This window comes from Ursus arctos, unplaced genomic scaffold (genome assembly GCF_023065955.2).
Source record: "Ursus arctos isolate Adak ecotype North America unplaced genomic scaffold, UrsArc2.0 scaffold_3, whole genome shotgun sequence".
In the NCBI taxonomy this organism is placed as follows: Eukaryota; Metazoa; Chordata; class Mammalia; order Carnivora; family Ursidae; genus Ursus; species Ursus arctos.
Genome location: NW_026622985.1, coordinates 31,090,234 through 31,110,837, shown reverse-complemented (window position 1 = coordinate 31,110,837; position 20,604 = coordinate 31,090,234).

Sequence of the window (20,604 nt, the reverse complement as noted above, 5' to 3'; positions counted from 1 at the left end):
AAAATCTTCCCGTAGGCTCTTTTTTTCCACTTACCTTAAACTGCATCCTCTCTTTACCTCATGTGATGTCTCATCAAATGATTGGAAAGAATACTGGACTGAAAATTAGAAGGTCTGGATTCTGGTTCCTGCTCTGTTGGAACAAAACTTCCCCATTTGCAATTAGTGTGTTGTCATTTGGGACTTCGGTTTCCTTGCATGTTAATCAATTTGAAGTAGTTGATTTATAACAGCCGTGCTACCTGTAACATTTTTTTTTCTTTTTGATAGTGAGGTGGTCCACAACATGTTCACAATTGCTACAGAAGTTGAGGAGTAACTTTGTAATTTGGAAGCAGGAACCAGAATGCCATGGATGTATGAGGATTTTTTTTTTCTTTTCTTTTTTTTTTCAATGATATTGTTGTTTCATTCAAAAGTGCATCCCAGTAATCTTCTAATACATCTCAGACTGGCCATAAGATATGGAAGCACCTATTAGGCTTACCCAGAGTTTTGGCATTATTGCCATAATTTTGACTTGAATAGAAATTTCTTGAAAGTAATTACCATCTGCAGTTTTAAGACCCCTGACTTCTAGACCAATTAACAAGCAATTTTCTGATTAGTAATATTCTAAGTCAACAAAAAAATGCTGAATAATTTAAAAGAAAAGCTAAGAAATCAAAAATATTTTAAGCAGTCTGCCTCATTGTAATGTTTTAGTACGGTGTTCAGTATTCCTCAGTGAAAGCAAGAATTTGATATCAACCAGTGTCTTCATAAAGAACAAGTTCCTTTCTTAACTTTTGTCTCTTTTCAATGAATAATAGCCTTTATATATAGTCATAACCTAGCTATTTTACAGAGCTCTGACGCTCCCTTCAAGATGAGTATATTTAACAACGCACCAGTGTCAGCATTTAGGATACAGCAGTCGAGTTTGGCATAGAGCAATCTTTCATCAGTGACTAAATGCTGGAATAAAGGCTTTGATCATTAAATTTATAGATTATCTCAGAGTGGGCAGGGAAGTAGGACCTAATTCCAAAGTTATCTTTATAAATTGGAGAGATCATCAGGAACCGGGCAGATTGAAGTTCATTAAAGTTAAACGCACCCCAGACATACGCAGTCGCCGAGCCTGCGGTTAAGTAGGCTGCTTTAGCCTGTGCGGTGTACAGTACGCAGATGCCACTTAGCCTAGACGACAGTACGAGAAGGGTAATTCAGTCATTGCAGTGGGCCTCGCTCTGATGCCGTGGGAGGCAGTGTAAGGAAAGGACTCTGTTTTAGAATCATTGATTTTGAGGACTTTAAATGACCTCAGAATTCACTTTGGCCAGTACCTTAAGTGCTTTTTACTATTAGCCCAAAGGAAAATCAAAAGTGAGAATAGGTCATTTATAAAAACCAACCTAGAATTTTAATTTTCCCCAAATGATTTTGGATTCACAAAGTACAAAGCAAGAATATATAATGGATAGTCTAATTGTATCAATAGCCACATGCTGTAACTCAAAGAATTCTTTGTCTCTCTGACTGATAGAAACAAAATCACTACTTTCATTCAGAGTGGTATCTATTAATGTTTAGCCACTTTAATTATAGAAGAAAGTAAAATGCATAACATTATATATGTTACATATCATAGTATCCTATTAAGTTGTAGAAGAATATTATTAATTTATACCCCTATATCCTCAAAACAGTTTTCTTATTAAATATTTGTAATAATGTTTGTGTATTTGAAATGCAGTTTTGGTGATAAATCCATAAAGAATTAAAAGAGATTCTTATATGACTTGTTTACTGATTTTCAGAGCTCTTCAAAAGTTAATAATAAAATACTCTGAATTTGTGAAATAAAGCATGTAATGAGAATGTCACCCAGCAGCACTTACACATTTTAAGCAGTCATTAAAGTGACTTAATATGATGGTGATATACAGTAGGGAAAAAGGAAAATACAATTCTTAAAATCAGGCCATCTACCAAGAGTAATAGCTTTCATAAGAGGAATTTGAACACAGATAGACAAAATATGCATGCACATTAAATACAACACTGCAGAGCTCAGGAAAAGACCCGCTAAACTAATAAAATATGATAATAGAACTCAGTTGGATTAGTAATGATCTTATAAGATGAGAGTTGCTGGTACCTGAATGTGATAGACCATATTGAATTGAGACCAGTATAAACCTTAAGTGCAATTATGCATTACTCCAAATGGTAATAGAATAGCAGGGGCTATTGGCTTATTTGGGGGGGACAACACAACTCTTCTCGGTCTCTTGAAGCCATTGTTAAAGATGCAATTCTGTAGATAATCTGCAAACATCCTATAACTGTAGAAAGAAAAAAAACAATCTTTTCTGCTTTTGAGCTCCATACTCTAAGTTTTCATAGTAAATATGTGTAGGTGATCGTCCTGTTACACCTCTGCTCTGTTCCCAGCTTTGGGATTTGTAGAAGGCGCATAATGAAGCTCTGTTACTACTAAAGGAATGAACGATCTAGTTCAACAAACGTTGATCAGTACTACATAAAGTAACAGCATTCAGTTTGGGGATTTAACTGCTCAGTTTTAGGATTTCACTACTTAATAATATTGTCATTCAGGCCTCAGGGATTTCACAGTCTTCTGGGAAAGTCAGGCTTCGAAACAAATTATAACAATATGGTGTGATAATTAAAGTTTGTACTAAGTACTCTGCCAGTATGGGATGTGCAACTCCTGCCTTGGCAGGTTGAAAAGACTTCCCAGTGAGGCTCTTCTTGAATGTCTGTGTCTTAAATGAAAATAAGTTTGATGAGTTTCTGGTAGATTTAAATTTTATTAGATAGAGAGTTAAATCATTGCCTACCCCTTAACTATTTATCCAAATTTATATCCATTCATTCGTGCCCCCAATTTTTTTTTTTTTTTTTTTTTTTTTACTATTTATGTTCCGGTGCTTGAGATAGATAAATGAAATGACTCCCCTAGAAACTAGATATTAAAAAAAATACTAATCATGTTTCCTATGAAATCTCTAAAGCAGAGGCAGGGACATAAGTCAATGCTATAAGACGTTATACGCTTATGTATAAGTTCCCAAGGGGGAGTTAACTCAGCCTAGTTGTGGGGTAAATGGTATGGAGTGGTTAAAAAGGATCACCAGATGAGATTATAGCTAAAATGGGACTAAAAGGAATTAGCAATTTGGCTAAGGAAGAGGGATGAAGAAAGGGTGACAGTGTCTTGGTTTTTTGCTTGGAAAACAGACAAAACCAATTCTTCTTTACTGAAATAAGTGGTAACATGGGGAAATTGGCTTACCTGGGGAAAACAAGTTCATTTGTGTATATATTGAATTTGAGGTGTGGATGAATCACCCGGATGAGAATGTTAAAATGACAGTTGGATATTTTTGCTGAAAATTTAGGAGGATGGTTTGAGTGACATTAACAAACACATGGTGTAGTACCACTTACGGGCATCAAAACCTCCCAATGAAAGCTCTCCCAAAGCTTAGTGATCTAGAACAAGTACTTACTTTTTGTTCCTGGACCGGTGGATTAGATGTGGCTCTGTTGGAGTAAGTTAACACTCGTCTTTGGGCTGTAACATCTCCGTACTACTTCATGTGTCTCCCTATCCTGGGACTACACATTTCCCAAGGAATGCTCCTCTCACGATGGATGGCAAAGATGCAAAAAGAGCTAGTGAAAGCCCATGATGTGTCTTAAAGCCTCACTGTACACTTAGCAAATTACCTTGTGTTCATCCTCCACTGAGCAAAACAAATCACAGGGCCCAGCCAGTCCTCAAAGGAGCCAGAGGACACTATGGAAAAAGTAGGGAGCATTCTAAACAAAAATACAATCTCCCGTATATAGTGTTCGGGTTAATAGCATTGGATGGCATCACTCAGTGAGAGGGGTAAAGTTAGAGAAGATGATGATAGCACACTCAGAAACACTAATGTGTAGGGAATAACCCCAAGAATGAAAATAAGGGATGGAATAAAATTAGGAAAATAGAGCCTCTGAAGTCAAAGAAGGGGAACTTCAGTGAGTAGGATAAAGAAATATTATCTCATCCTATGCAGAGTTCAAATCAGGATTGAAAGTGACTTGTTTAGTCATTTGGAATTAAATAAGAATATCAGTTTCTGGATAATGGAGGCAAATACAAATTGTAATAAATTGAGAAGTGGAAGGGAAATGGAGAGGGGGTCACTGTAAACTACCCCTTTGAAAAATTCGTCAGCAAAGGAAAAGTGTGTCAGAGTCTGAAATGGACAGACTACCTATGTTGAGAAAGTGATATTCCTCTAAAACCTCTTAAAATGTTAGACCAGTTGGAAAATAATTTCTTAATTGAAAATGATGATAAATCAAAAACTCTACCCTTTGATGGTCATATCTTGAAATACACTTAAGGTAGTTAACTGTATAAAAACCAAATTGATTTATTGTGTTTATCATAGAATTTAGTCACAAAAGTTTTATTCCTGTGTACCAAGTATTACATTATTAAGATGCAGATGTACAAATATAAATAAAACCTGATTCTGATTTCAAGGAAATTCCCAGATGAAATACCTGTGTGTCTAGAGTTATGGTAACAAAACCTGTGTGTGTGCCCATCAATTCACCTGAGAAATTCAACTATCTATATATCTATATCTATGTATATAAAGAGAAATTCAACTATATATATATATATATATATATATATATATATATATATGAAGAGAAATTCATGTGATTTACTCCAAATACTCATTTTCCAGATTTATTCCAAGGAATAAAAATTTGGACCAATTTTGAGGATTTCCATTACTATAAATTTATTACTTCACATCTAATATTTGTGGCTTTATTTTTTTTTTTAAGATTTTATTTATTTATTTGACAGAGAGAGAACACAAGCAAGGGGACTGTGAGAGGGAGAAACAGGCTTCCTGCTGCACAGGGAACCCGCTGCGGGGCTTGATCCCAGGGCCCTGGGATATGACCTGAGCTGAAGCCAGACGCTTAATGGCTGAGCCACCCAGGCGCCCCTAATGTTAGTGGCTTTAAAATGTAGAGTATGGTGACTAACATAACATAATAAAAAATTATTATAAAATGTAGAAATGTCAGCAAAGATTGCTGCTCTCTTTGGTGGAAACCATCAAGAAAGCAGGGAAATGTGTGGGAAAAGTGAAAGAGAAAGAAAATTTTGTGTTTCAAGTCAGGTCTGAAAGGATGAGTTCAAAGTTAATTATGCATACATATGCATATGCTTAAAAGTCAAGGCATTTGAAACCCTTACTTAGCTAGAAAGACTAACAGGTGATGGTATTTATAAAAATTACTGTTTTTAAATCTCTCAAACTCCCATTTATCGCTCCTTAGAAGCATCTAAATAGGCTTTTCCCCCCTCTAAATCTTTGATACTCTGGTTTATCCAGTGCTACCTACAATCACCCAATCATCAGATAAGAGTGATAGGTAGCTGTAACTTAAATTGCTCAGTTTCTAACATTCTCTCTTTTTTGCTCATGAGTTTCAGACCATCAGCAAACAAATTTTAACACTGAAATAACTAACAACTTGTCCTGATTTTTTTTTTTTTTAACTTGAGTGTAGTTGATATACAATGTTACATTAGTTTCAGGTGTCTAAAATAGCAATTCAACATCTCTATACATTATGCTACGCTCACAAGTGTAGCTGCCCGTCCGTACTAGACAAGACTGTTATAATATCACTAAAGGTATTCCCCGTCATGTGCCTTTTATTTCCATGACTTATTCATTCCATATCTGGAAGCCTGTATCTCCCACTGCCCTTCACCCATTTTGCCCATGTCCCCAGCGTCCTCCCCTCTGTCAACTGTCAGTTTGTTTTCCATAGTTATGGGTGTGCTTTTGGTTTGTTTCTTTTGTTAGATTCCAAATATAAGTGAAATCATATGGTGTTTGTCTTTTTCTGTCTGATTTATTTCACTTGGCCTAATACCCTTTAGGTCCATCTATGTTGTTGCAAATGACAAGATCTCATTCCTTTTTATGCTGAGTAATAATGCTCTGTGTGTGTGTGTGTGTGTGTGTGTGTGTGTGTGTGTCCAGGCGCACGTGCGTGATCTTTGGTGGACATTTTAGGTTGCTTCTATATGTTGGCTATTTTATTTAATGCTGCAGTAAAGATAGGGGTGCATATAGCTTTTTGAATTAGTGGTTTTGTTTTCTTTGGGTAAATACCCAGTAGTGGAATTACTGAATTGTGTGGTGTTCCTATTTTTTTCCACAGTGGCTGTACCAGTTTAGATTCCCAGTGAAGGAGGGTTTCTTTTTCTCCATATCTCTGCCAACATTTGTCATTTCTTTTTGAGTCTACTCTTTCTAACAGGTGTAAGGAGTTATCTCATTGTGGGTTTCATTTGCATTTCCCTGATGATGAAAAGAAAAAGAAAAATGCTGATTAATCCAATTTCATCAATATTGAGAACTTAATATTTGGCCTTTAAAAAAGTATTAGGGAAATAAAAGCACAAGTCAGACTGGGTGAAAATTGTGTGTGTGTGCTGACAAAACGCTTGCATTCATAACATAAATAATTTATTTTTTAATATATGAAGAATTCTTACTGAAATAAAGACAACCAATAAAATAAAGACAACCCAATAAAAATTTTTGAGTAAAATCCTCATAAAAATACTACTGGCAAATATGCATGTTAAAAGATATTCAACATTATTATCAGGCATTTCAAAGTAAAACAAGATACCACCACCCATCAACTTGAATGGCTAAAGTAAAAGACTGACAGAATGGCAGGCAACTGGAACTCTCATATATTGCTGGCAGGAGAGTAAAGTTTTCCAACTATTTTTAGTATGAGTTTGGTATTTTCTTATATAACTTTGTGTGGGGACAACTACACTTACCATGTGAGCATTTTGTCATGTGTATTGTCAGATCATTGCATTGAAGACCTGAAACTAATAAAGTATTGCATGTCAACTATATGTCAATTAAAAACAAACACAGTTTTAAAAAGTTAAATGTAATCATATGAAAAAAATAATAAATAAAAACAGCTCCAAACCAGAAACAACCCAAAAGAAATGTCAGTCAACAGGTGAACTGATAAGCACTTTTGTATATTCACACAATATAAAACTACTCAGAATAAAAAGGAATGCTCTATGTACTAAGTGTAGACAAATTCTACAACAGATGAAAAGAGTACATATTACGCATTTATAGAATTTTAGAACAAGAAAACCAATCTACAGTTAAATCAGATCTGTGTTTGAGAATATAAATAGAAAAGATTTACAAGGGAAATTAGAACACTGGGTGACAGAAACATTCTATATCACGTGGTACAATACTTAAATTGTACACTTAAAATGGGTACATTTATTTTTTGTAAATAATGCTGCAGTACAGCTGAAATGACCGTAAACAGAGTCAAAAGGCAACCACGGTGTCTCAGCCAAATGCTGAATTGTTTATAGGATAAAGATGATTAATAAAAAATTTAAATTCTTGGGGCGCCTGGGTGGCACAGCGGTTAAGCGTCTATCTTCGGCTCAGGGCGTGATCCCGGCGATCTGGGATCGAGCCCCACATCAGGCTCTTCTGCTATGAGCCTGCTTCTTCCTCTCCCACTCCCCCTGCTTGTGTTCCCTCTCTCGCTGGCTGTCTCTATCTCTGTCGAATAAATAAATAAAATCTTTAAAAAAAAAAAATTAAATTCTTATAACCCATAGAAAAACAGACAAAAAATACGCATAAGAAAGATAATATATAAGGAGATGTTCAGTACACCCTTAATGAAAATGTAAATGACAAGGAGGAAACCTGTTTACCTACATAATTATTGGACATCAAGACATTTGATTATACTGTCGGTAAAATTTAGGGAAATATTTTTTTATATATTTTTCATTGGATGGCATTTTGACAAATTTGATCAAAAGAGCCAGAATCTTTGAGTTAGACATTGTACATCTGGGACTGTTGTTGCCAATGAACTCCCATATGTCTGAGTTGATTTACACACAGGACTATTTGTTGTGGTGGTGTCTATAATCTCATAATGAGGGACATAATGATGCCCACAATAGCAGAATAAATTATGTAAAGTCCATGCCTTGGATTACTACAGGGCCATTACAAAGAACGAAACAGCTCTTCATGAACGCAAAGGAAGGAGCTCCCAGGTCCGGATACAAATGGTTGAGGGACAGAACCAAAGTGCAGGATTCTACACGCAGACATGCTTGCACACATGCACACTTACTCTATGTGCCAGGGGCAGTTTGGTCAGATAGAAAAGCTGAATATGCTTTTCTTTTGGCACTCTTTGCTCAGATCATAATGACAAAGTTGACTTTCTGAGGTGTCTTGAGATGGAGGGAGAATCCAGTTTTCTAGAAGAATTTATACTTGGAATCTTAACTAATTTTCAACACTCAATAACTGATCCCGGTTCACCCTTCAGATACGTATGCCTATGAGAACAGGACAGAAATACTGTATCATTAGTCATCACACATCACCATTATGCAACTCTCAGGGGCATTTTTCCTGGATTCATTGAGCCTTTTGATTCATTAAGAGTCCAGTCTTTGCCGTGGTAAATCCCTGCTGCTGCTGCTTGCAATGTCTTTCAATTCATAAGGTTATTTTGTAGCTTAATGTGGTAATCCAATCACGCGATGTCAGTTGTGCAAGGGGAACTTTGTAATTTACCTCTAAAAAGAGCTGCTTCTTTTTTTTTTTTTTTTAAGATTATTTATTTATTTATTTGACAGAGACAGAGTCAGCCAGCGAGAGAGGGAACACAAGCAGGGGGAGTGGGAGAGGAAGAAGCAGGCTCATAGCGGAGGAGCCTGATGTGGGGCTCGATCCCACAACGCCGAGATCACGCCCTGAGCCGAAGGCAGATGCTCAACCGCTGTGCCACCCAGGCGCCCCCTAAAAAGAGCTTCTGATTGTGCCAAAGGAGGGAATGTGCAGTTAAATTCTGACTGTATAGAATATTGCCCTAACTGTAGGTGTTGGTTTGCTGATAGTATAAATGTGCAAAATGCTTGAATGACTTTTTAGTGCATCCTGTTTGAAGTGTTTGTATTAAGAGCAAAGGAGGGGAAAGTCCCATTAGTGAAAAAAGAAAAATAGATTTGAGAGATTTAACACAATACAGTTAGAGTTATTTTTTCTACTTAGTTTATTTCTGACTCCAAATATTAGATAAAAATTCCACAAATTACACAGAAAATGTTTAAAACTGACAAAAGTCCAAGTCCTCATTCTTGCCATAAGATTTAATTATGCCAAAAGTATATTTTGCTACGTGTACATTAAAGTGGGGAAACTTTTTTCTATCGTAGGTCACTCACTATATTGTGGTATTGTAATGAAAGGGAAAGGCAAATTAATTTAATTAGAATTCCTACAAAGAAACCAGAGGTGACATTTTATTGATCTGAATTTTATAATAAAAAGAAAGTGAAGTGTTATTCTGAAAAGTACAATAAATATTTAAAGTTCCTTAAGGAGGTTATGGATTTAGTAAGAAAGAAAATACAAATTTGGCATTAATGTGAGAGAGGGACTCAAATTGCAGAGACAGACTCAGACAAATTAAGAAGTCAGGGAACAAACTGTGGAGGCACATTCCCAGAATTAAAGAGAATGAATGGAGAGAGGGTGGATAAATGAGGGGAAGGGAAGGCAGAGAGATAATTATTAGATAGACTCCAGAGGTTCCAAAGTGTTAGGTAAATTAGTCTTGTCAACTGTTTCCCTGAGGCTGTGACTTCAGGGTGTCATTAATTCTTCTTATCTGTTACTCCTGTTAAACACTCTAAGATTTCATTTGCTCTTTAGCTCAAGGAGTTCCCCTGGTGAAATGTTTTTTAATGACCTCTGGGTGTGACCACATCAATTCCAGCATAATGATGCCGGGTCAGACCTCCAGACTAGAACCTCATGCCCCTGCTCTCATTTTGCATGTTTCTCTTTCACTTACTGAAATTTAGGGGGTTTTTTTCTTTTCTTTTCTTTCTTTCTTTCTTTCTTTTTTTTTTTTTTTTCATCATAAAAGGAGTGGTGCATAGAAGGGACATTATGGATTGTAAAAGGGAAAAAATTAATTTATTATTGCCCAGGATCTTTGAAGCACAACGAACAAATATTTTCCTCTCATAGATTTGATTATATCTTTGGTTTAAAACCACTTTGTGTTGGTGTCTGGCTGGCGTAGTCTGTTAAGCATCTGACTCTTCATTTAGGTGCAGGTCATGATCTCAGGGTCGTGAGATCCGGCCCCACATTGGGCTCTGGGTGCTCAGCGTGGATTCTGTTTGAGATTCTCTCTTTGCACCTCCCGCTCGTGCACGCTCTCTCTCTCTCAAATAAATAAATCATTATAAAACCACTTTGTGGGGAAAGCATTTGAGCCAAAAAACCAAAGCTGTGCCTATTAAAGGTCAGGTGTAACATTGCCTTATTCTATTATTCCTTATATAGACACTATATATTAAGGTATAGTTAAAAATGAAGGACTCTCTAATTGGAGAGGATTGTGACATTTGGGGGTGAGTATGAAATGCTTATATTTCATACATGTATTGTCTAATTTTTTCTTAATTACATTTTTAGCACATGCCTGACTTGTACTAAATAGATTTCACAATAATATTGTAGTGTAGACTCCAGACCAAACTCCCACGCTAATGTACTCGGTCTCTGCCGCTACCTTTAAACATGTATTTGATATAAACTTTATGAAAACTAGAGGATTTCTTTAGACATCTTAAATCCAATCTGCCACTACTTAATGTAATTTAATTTCACGGGTTGTATTTAGAAGTCTTTTTTGTTAAACAGAAACTGGATTGAACCATTTGAAAATGTCATTTCTGAGAACATGTTTAAAAAATGGGAGCATCATATGGTTTAGTTGTCTATAAAATGATGTTTTGGGTTACATTCAGACATTCTTGAAGACAATATTCCTAAAAAAGTACAATTATAATAAATGACAATATAAACAAATATTATTCCTCAAAAACATATTTACACTGCATCCAACTACCTGTGAACAACTTACCATCTGGTCATGAATTAATTGATTTTAGAAAATTGTTTAAGGACAGAATTTAAAATTTGGAGAAAGGCAAATTTTATATCTGAGGAAAAGGGTTTGATTCTTGATTTTTTCTTTCCCACTCTTTCTCTTTCTTGAATTATTCCTCAGTATATTCAGCAAGTAAAAGATTTCCAGATCAAATCACTAAACCTCATAAAATGCACAGAGTCATTTCAGACCTCTCTCTGTTGGGTACCTTCCTTTATTTACACGATTCGTGTTTACGTAGGCAGGCAGTCCTATTGCTTTAAGAAAACATAAATGCAAATGAATTACGATTTTACAGAAAAGTCTGACTTCTTAAATTGTGCCAATACCTGTAAGTCCTTAAGATTTCCTAATACGTGATTCAAACCAAATCAAACCAAACCAAGACAACTTGTTCACCCAATGTCTCTGTTAAAGTGCTGCTTTCCATGTTGGCCGTACAGTTTGGATAGAGGAATCAAATGCTTATCAGATTACATCTGAAGACAGTCATCAACAATCATCCCAATCTCTAGGAGACAGTAGGTACCAATAAGCTTCAGTAAGAGGAACAAAGGGAACAAATTATTCTGGTCAGTTTTCATTGATTTTAGTCACTAGCACCATTTTCTCTTTCATTTGAAGTGTTAACTGTGTATGAATTATTGACAAATGTACCTTAAATATTAGCATTCAATCCTTTTTCCAGTTTGTGCCCATTGTTTAACAACATATTTCCACAATTAAAAAGATATGAGAAAAATAAGTGAGATGGTATATTAAGAGAAGATTTTTAACATACTCCTAATTGGCTATACCAACACCAGTCAGACCTTGCTGGAAAGAAAATGTATTCATTTCTTTTGATTGTGACCCAAAATATTCACACTGCATGATTGTGAGATACCTTTTGATGCTGTAAGCTTTGAGTTTTCTTCCTCATTGAGACATCAGCCCATTCTTCACAAAATATTCTGACCATGACTTGGGGAAGATGGAGGTAGTGAAAAGGGAGACGTGCCTTTTTTTTTTTTTTTTTTTTTTAAACATGGACAATGGAAAGGATCTGATTCATTAGAAGACACGGTGACTGTGTGCATGGGCATTTACTACGTATTCAAATAAACTTTCATGCGATAAATGACAGCTTCCTATCTGTAATGCCGTGACCGAGTTTCATTTAGTCTAGTTGCTGCTTTGTTCTAATGAAGCACAGGTGGTCTTAGTGCCGTGCGGTCTAAACAGTACAAGTAGGTTCTAATTCCCCTGTCCGTTGATCAGCGGCTAGTGGCTACTGGTTGTGTGGAGCGGGATCCTCAAAGCCGGCCTGGCCTCGCAGCATTCCATGTGCTAATTGCTTAGAGATGGATGATAGATGTGTGAGTGGTGGTACTCTTATCTTCCTATCTTACTTGGCATTTCTGATCTCGTACAGTTTTTTGTTTTACGTCCGGGGGACCGTGTTGGGCAAGATGGATGGCATTTATTGAGACAGTACTCTATTCTAGATCAGGCGCTCTGCTAAGCATGTTGTGGCTATCACTTCATTTACTCCCAATAGGAACGTTTGATGGCACCGTCTCAGCTTACAGAGGAGACGATGGAGTCTTACAGAGGTTAAGTTGCATGCTTAGGACATGGAAGTAAAGTCAAAACAAATTCAGTGAGGATAATTCCAGATCTCCTATCCTGAATCATTTCACTCTGCTATCATTACTTAAACTGGGTCAACAGTATCAGAATTAGAACCCTGTTTCTGGGTTAGGATCTACTGTTTTGTTTTTTTCCACTATTTTTTTTTAGTGATCACAAATAATTGGTCGATAACACATAGAGCAGTGCTATTTTTTTTTTATTAAAGATGCAAGTCTCTGGGGCGCCTGGGTGGCACAGCGGTTGAGCGTCTGCCTTTGGCTCAGGGCGTGATCCCGGCATTATGGGATCGAGCCCCACATCAGGCTCCTCCGCTATGAGCCTGCTTCTTCCTCTCCCACTCCCCCTGCTTGTATTCCCTCTCTCGCTGGCTGTCTATCTCTGTCAAATAAATAAATAAAATCTTTAAAAAAAAAAAAAATGCAAGTCTCTGGGGAAAAATAGAGGCACGGACTTGCCCTGTCGAAAGGAACTTCAGCTGTTACCTACCCCAACCATTGTTTTTATGCTCAAAACTTCCCTCCTCTATCATTAATAAAAAACCATGAAGCTAATGATTGAACCACTGTACTAACTCAAAACTGATTCAAAGAAACAATATTTTTATACTTATACAATATTTATTTTGAATTTAAATCATTTGCTTATTCTGCCAATTACTTCTAATTCTTAAGAATTTGTAAATATATTACTTTGTATCAAAAAACGTTCAGAAATGCTATTGGTGGAAAGAGCTTTACTCAGGGTATCAGTTAGGTAATTTCTAGTCCTGATGATACTACCTATCAAATTTGAACTTGTAAGTAGATCCCACCCTTAACCTAGGATTCTAATTTCTAAAAGATATTTGATATCTACTACCACTATTCCAGTCTATTCAATTCAGTAAATATTGGGGGTCTTCTGTGTGATGGGCATAATAGAGTTATGATATCACCTGAATAAACCAGAATCCTTGTTGGTGTGGGAAACAAACATGTAAATATAGAAAACTATTAAGTTTTGTTCTATGAGAAAGATGTTTATTATAAGGGGACATGAAGTAAAAACAAAACCTTAAGTATGCTCCTGAGCCTCAAGTAAGAATAAATGTTTATGTGCTTCAAGAATAAAACTACACAGACAAGTAAAATATTATAATTATCATTACCCTGTATATACTTCTTAGTCTCTTAGCCCCCAGAAAATAGCAGAAATTCATATTGTCTTGAGGATGAGATTAATTATTTTAAAAACACATGGAGGTGAGTGCAGTAGGAGCCACAATTAACATAATCATCTTTAAGAAATACTCTAAAATGATCGTGCCTTAAAATGATGGTGCTTTGGAGAGTGCAGTGGTCAAGCCATCACTCCAGACTGGAGAGTTTGCAGTTTTCAGGAAGTAGAATCTTCACACTAGTGATACAACATAAAGTTGTCTCTCTCTAATACAAAATAACACGTAAACAGAAAACAAATTGTGAATGCAAAAATTCATACAAATTTCATTATTCCTTGAAAACACATTCAAGTGAAAAGTAGAAACCCACAGTAATACTTTAATCTCATTGGTCACAAGTCACCTCTAAGATCAGAAGTAATATTTACCATTAGAGCATGAGGACAATCTAGTATCAAATGTACTTCATTTTGTTTTCTTGAACCCAACATGTTGATGTTTGTATGGAATTAATGCAGGCTGATCTGCTTTCCCTCAGCTGTAATTCCTCTTTCAACCAGTACCTATTGATCATCCTGTCTAGCCAGTGTTTCCATAATCTGGAATTAAAACGGACAGATCAGAATACTTACTATAAAGTAGTAGATTTGTATTCATCAGTTTGTATTCACTTAACTGATTGTGACAAAAAAGTATGGCAAAGTATCTGTCTCTGGTTAGAAAACACTGACCATTAAGTTACATATGTGTTCTTTCATTCATGCATTCTTCATTTAGTCAACCGTTCAACAAATATTTTTTGAACCCTGGGTGGGTGAACAGTCTCTGTAAGGTGTTAGGGACACAATAGTGAGGAAGGAAACTGACATGGCCTCTGTCTTTACAGAACTTAAGTCCATGGGAGAGAACCTAAACTTAACAAATAAAGGAGAATATATTATAAGTTGTGATATAGAGGAAAACAATATGAGAGAAACTAACAAGGATCTACTTTAAATGGGGGGTCACAGAAGGCTTTTGTGAAAATTGGTATTTAGTGTGAGATCTGTTGAATAGAAAGGAGCTCACAGAGTGTGGAAGAGAAGGTTAAAATGGAATTAGTCAATGTGGGTTGTATAATGGGCAGAGACATTTGCAAAATTACTAAGACAAGAATAAAGAATATTGACTTTGAGTAATTGCAAGATGCTTAGCATGCTGGAAAGTGGAGAAAAGGAGCAGGGGGAAGGCGGAAGTGGCTGGAGTCAGCTTACACAGGGCGCTGTTAGCCATGGTCAGAGTTGGGATTTTTGTTGCCACAAAACATGTTGAAAGCTAGAGGTCTGCACACAAATTGAACTCATGAAATCATTTGCGTGCCCTATATTGTACTTTTAAAACTCACACTCATCTTTTGTTCATTCACTAATTCATTAAGTCATTTCTTGATTCTTCCGTTGATTTTCTGAGTGCTAAACTCGAAGTACCAGGAATCAAAGAAGTCGCAAGATAGGTCTCTCCTCCTCCTTCCATGAGACCATAATCAAATAGGGAGAGGAAGATTTTAAAAAATACAAATTATATCATAATATAAATTGTGTTAATAATAAAATTGAATAATAAAATTGTTCAATATTTCATTAAACAAAGTGGTTAGACCATCAGGGATGGAATCTGGAGTCAGCAAAAGCTTTTTAGAAAAGATGTTCACCCTGGACCTCCTGAAGTCCATAGTAGATAATATGCCCAGTCAGTCAGGCATTCTACTCGGTGGGCCTAGCTCGGGTGAGTTTGTTCAGGGAATGCATCTGGCATGTCCTGTGCAAGAGGAGGAGATGAGGTTCAATAAATGGATTGGAAACAAATTCTTAACCTGTTTTAATACCAGTATCCATGTTTTTAATTGTAATCTATTAGGCCAAAGATTTTTCAGGTGGAAACATGCCTAATAAGGGGATGGATTTTAGGAGGAGTGCTCTGGCCTCTATCTCAGGCCACCATTTAGCTCCTAGAGTCTAGATGCTATTCCCTTCACGTGCATGTAGAGATTTTGTGGTACTCATACTTTACCATGGCTGTCTTCCTCATGAGATCCCTAAACAGTCACAAACCTAAATTCATGATGGACACTTGATACATAACTGGTTCTTGTGTTAGTTTCCTATGGCTGCTGTAACAAATTACCACAAACTCAGCATAAAAAACACAAGTTATATTCTGATAGTTCTCAAATCAGAAGTCTGAAATCAAGAAGTTGGCAGAACTAAAAAAAAAAAAAAAAAAAAAAAAAAAAAAGTTGGCAGAACTGTATTCTTTCTGGAAGCTTCAGAAAAAAAACAAACAAACCAAAAAAACCTGTTTACCAGCTTCTAGTGGCCACCTGAATACATGTGCTAATGGCTCCTTCTTCCATCTTCAGAGCTCATCACTCTAACCTCTGGCTCCACAGCCACATCTCCTTTTTCTGACGTGAACCTCTTGATGACTTTGGCCCACCTGAGTAACACAGGTTAGTCTCTCCATCTCAAGGTGGTTAACTTAATAACATCTGCAAAGTCACTCTTACCCTGGAAAGTAGCATATTCCCAGGACCCAGGAATGAGGCTGTGGACATCTTTGGGGACATAATTCAGTCCTCCACAGTTGTGCAAATTTCATTGTCCAATTGTGAGTTCTGGACGCTTGAGCCCAATACTTGATTGAACATTTTTATCTTCTCAACAGAGAGTAGCAAGGCAGAGTTTCAGAAGTGCCGAGTAGGAAACAAAAAGCTGCATGATTTTGCTTTACTTTTCTACCTCCTTGCATTTTACTAAAGGGACATTGTCCCATTGAAGGGGGTAAGGGAGCCTTTGAAATACTGCCATGTGCCGGATCCCGTGATGTTGAGATCCGGAAGAGCTTTCATTCCCATCGTTCTTCCTCAGAAGGGAGTCTGTCACTCTGCTGGAAGCCTCTTTGAAGCAGCCACAGCTTTGGGGTTGCTGAGTACAGGGACTTCTCAAAAAGAAAAAAAAAACCTGCTCTTTTCATTTCCTGTCAAGGAAAGGAGTCCAAGTTCAAAAGAATGCTCTCTCTTTCCTTGGTTTTTCATATGTCTATTAATAGGACAGTGCCAGGCTCTGACCAGGGTTGATAGTAGATTCATGGAACTAATGAGAATGGAATGAGGTTACTAGCTTTCTTGTCTCATTTGTGCAACTATGAGTAATACAATGGAGGTGTAATGACCCCATGCCTTTGAGTAAGATCTGATTCTTGAGGACACCAAGAAGCTTTTAAAAGCAGGAAGCCCCTAATCTTTATTCTATAATTGGCAAGCATGTGGGAAAACTGTTATTTCAAAAAAATAAAGGCTACATCTGGACAAGTGGCCAAATCAACCAGCCTGAAGATTTATTTTTTCCTCTTTTTTTTTTTTTTTAAGTTTAAATCATTTAGCACCATGTCTGAAACACATGTGAAACAAAGGAGTCATTGAGCAGGTCTACGCCTAGTTATCAAGTCACTGTGGCTGAGGTATGATAGCTCGTGTACCTGGAAAAAGCGGTCGCTATATTTGGAATAATAAATGAAGACTTGCTGAGTATTGAGAGAGTTAAGGTCAAGAATCTGGGTGTTCAAGTAAACAGCAAATATTTAGGAATAGTACAGTGTCTTACACTTTGGGGCATGGACATAACTCTTTCTAATTCCCTATTAAAGATAGGTGGTTCTGGACTTACTAGTTAATGACTGAGAAAGGGCCAGAAGCTCTAAGTACGGTTTATTAGGAGGTTAATAAATTGATTCCCAAGTCTAGAGTCCTCTCGACTCATTGCTTTTCCTGGTTTAATTTTAAATTTTACTACCAACTTGTGAAAATTTGATCCATTGTCCACAATTCAGTGGACTATTATTATGACTTTAAAGAAGTATTGATTTAAACCCGGTCCCTATCATAACCCATGTCTTCCAGATCAAGTCAGGAGTTTCAGATTTTCAATCTCCATGGCAAACCAAATATAGGTCCCTCATTCTCAGAATTGAATCACATTTTTCCTCAAGTTAAAGAGGAAGTCTAATATTCTATTAGTCAAAGTGTTTTCTTTTTAAAAAAACTTGTAACTTACGGCAGTATGTTTGGAAATCAGAACTTTTTTTTTCCAGGAAAATGTAAGTCATGATTAAGGAGATTGATAAGTTTTTGAACTCACACTGTGGCTTAGCTTGTAAGCCTCTGAGTCCCTTTGAGGTTTTTAATGAGGGAGGAGATGAGGTGTGAAGAGGTTCTAGTTTCTGGTGGAAGTGAAAATGGAGAAGGCATTGAGGTGTGTAGGGTTTACAAGTCAACAGGGACTTAGAAATAATTTTCCATTCAATATGACTTTTATTTCTCTGGGTAATAACCTCTGAGAGTCCAGCGTAAGCTGTGATAAATGGGTTTGCTCAACTTTGGTAGATGTTTTGGTAGACTAAGGGGATGCTGTTAAACAATCTTAGCACATTTTTTTCTTTCGTCCTTATAAACTGCTCGTTATAGGTAATGGGACTTAGGCATCCTACACTTTCCTAGAAGTATATTTGATTACATTCTTTATATTCTTCTGGAGGGTATTTTAGAAAAATACATCGAAAGGCTTAAAAATGCACATAATTTTTGAAGTAGCAATTCCTCTTCTAGAAATTTTTTCAAGGAAAATAATCACAGACACATGCAAAGATTTAGGATCAAAGATGTTGTGGGACGCCTGGGTGGCTGAGTCAGTTAAGTGTCTGCCTTCCGCTCAGGTCATGATCCCAGGGGCCTGGGATCAAGTCCCGCATCGGGCTCCTTGCTCAGTGGGGAGCCTGCTTCTTCTGCCTGCAGCTCCTTCCCCCTAACAAATAAATAAATGCAATCTTAAAAAACAAAACAAAACAAACAAAAAAAAACATTCTTTGTTTTTCTCATGAAAATAGTGGAAAAATTAGAAGCAACATATATGTTCACCATATGAATTAGTTAAATACAGTATACTTTTCTGGATCTAATCAGGAAATAAAACACATAGCATATTAAACGGGTGGTTTGATATAAAGAAATATAAAGAATAATTAAACTCTGATAAAGAGTAAATTTTACATGTATATTATATATATGTAAATATAACTATATAATTATATATAAATATATACAACTATATAAATCATACACACACATATATATACACAGACAGAGACAGAAAAAGAGAGGGGCACAAAGAAAGGGAGATAAAGAGATTGATTCGGACCTCATTGAAGAAGGTGTATTTCAGCACAGTGGACAGCAGAGACAGGCTGGAGCTGATCTGTGCTCACTGGACCAGCAGGAGACAGCAGGCATGGAGGAGGCCTTCAATAACTAACAGTAGACGTGTGCAGAGGGGTGGCAACACTGTGGGCTAGAGGAGAGCTATACAACGCCAGTGGAGGCTCAGTGAGAACCTTGTGGGTCATAGGCAGGCTGTGTAAGGGACCACAGAGAGAAAAACAACTCCCTGGGATCCTCCAGGTTACAGGCTTGCTGCTCAAGGAACTTCAGAGGGAATCAGGGTACTCATGTGGGTGAAAGGGCTTTAGAGCAACAGTTTTCTGGGTCAGGTGAGGCATAGAAAGTATCTACAGGCTAAGCCTGTAAGGTTTCCAAAAGCTCTCATTTTTTGGGCCAATTGCTAACAGCAGAACTCCGTGTAATATCCTGTCAGCCACATTTCTGACACGCCCACCCTGTGTTGCAGCTGGAAAATGCTGGAGCGCTCCTTCCTCTGCAGTTTCCCTCCAGCATTCTGTGAGAGAGGTTAATATCATGCTCGCATTAAAGGAGAAATATTTAAAGGAATTACACCTGTTATCCAGAACATATATTGAAGGGTGAATTCAAAGGTCAGAATAACTAACTTACACATGACGGGGAAGTATGAGATAGCATTATGTAACCTGTACAACCTTGGAATACATATAGTGTATATATCATGTATTCCTTTTGAGGCAAGAGGTTTTCTTAAAGTCCAGTATCAAAATTTTGACTTCCCTAAGCTGAGAATTTTTCTTCTGTAACACAACTCACTCTGTGTTCAGGTTTTATCTGACCCTCCTTGAGTCAACCTAAGAAAAATGGAGTTTGGGTAACTGACATATGGTGCTGCCATGAATACTAATGCACTTTGTCTTTCACCCAGGAGTGTCTTGTCTTCTGTGAGCAACCATAAAGATGTGACATTAAGATGTTAGGTTGAAAGTAACTTCTTGTTCTTGACTCACATTAACTACCTAACTAAATATACTAGAATATTTTCCAGAACCTGCCAGTGGTATTAAAAAGACAAAATAGAAGAATAGCACAGAATAACTAGGGGTACTGCCTTAGTGAAGTGGGTAAAAAAAGGTGCTTGAGGGCCAACTCAGGGTTGAAACATGAATAATGAGAAAGACAATGCCACAGTAAAATTTCAGTGAAGAGAATTATGTGACAGAGCAGATGCAGAGCCCCTGAGGGGGCATCAGTGTTGGCCTGTTTGAAGGACAGCTAGAAAGCTGACGTGAATGAGCGAATGACAGGCGTGAAATGAGCTTGGGAGGTAAACAGCAGGACCAAACCCTGAATATCCTGTAGGCCTCAGTAAGGATAAAAGCCAATGGAGGGTTTAGGGCAGGATGATCTGATTAATGTTTTTAAAGGTGACTCTGGCTGCTATAAACAAGTAGGAACAGAAGGATTA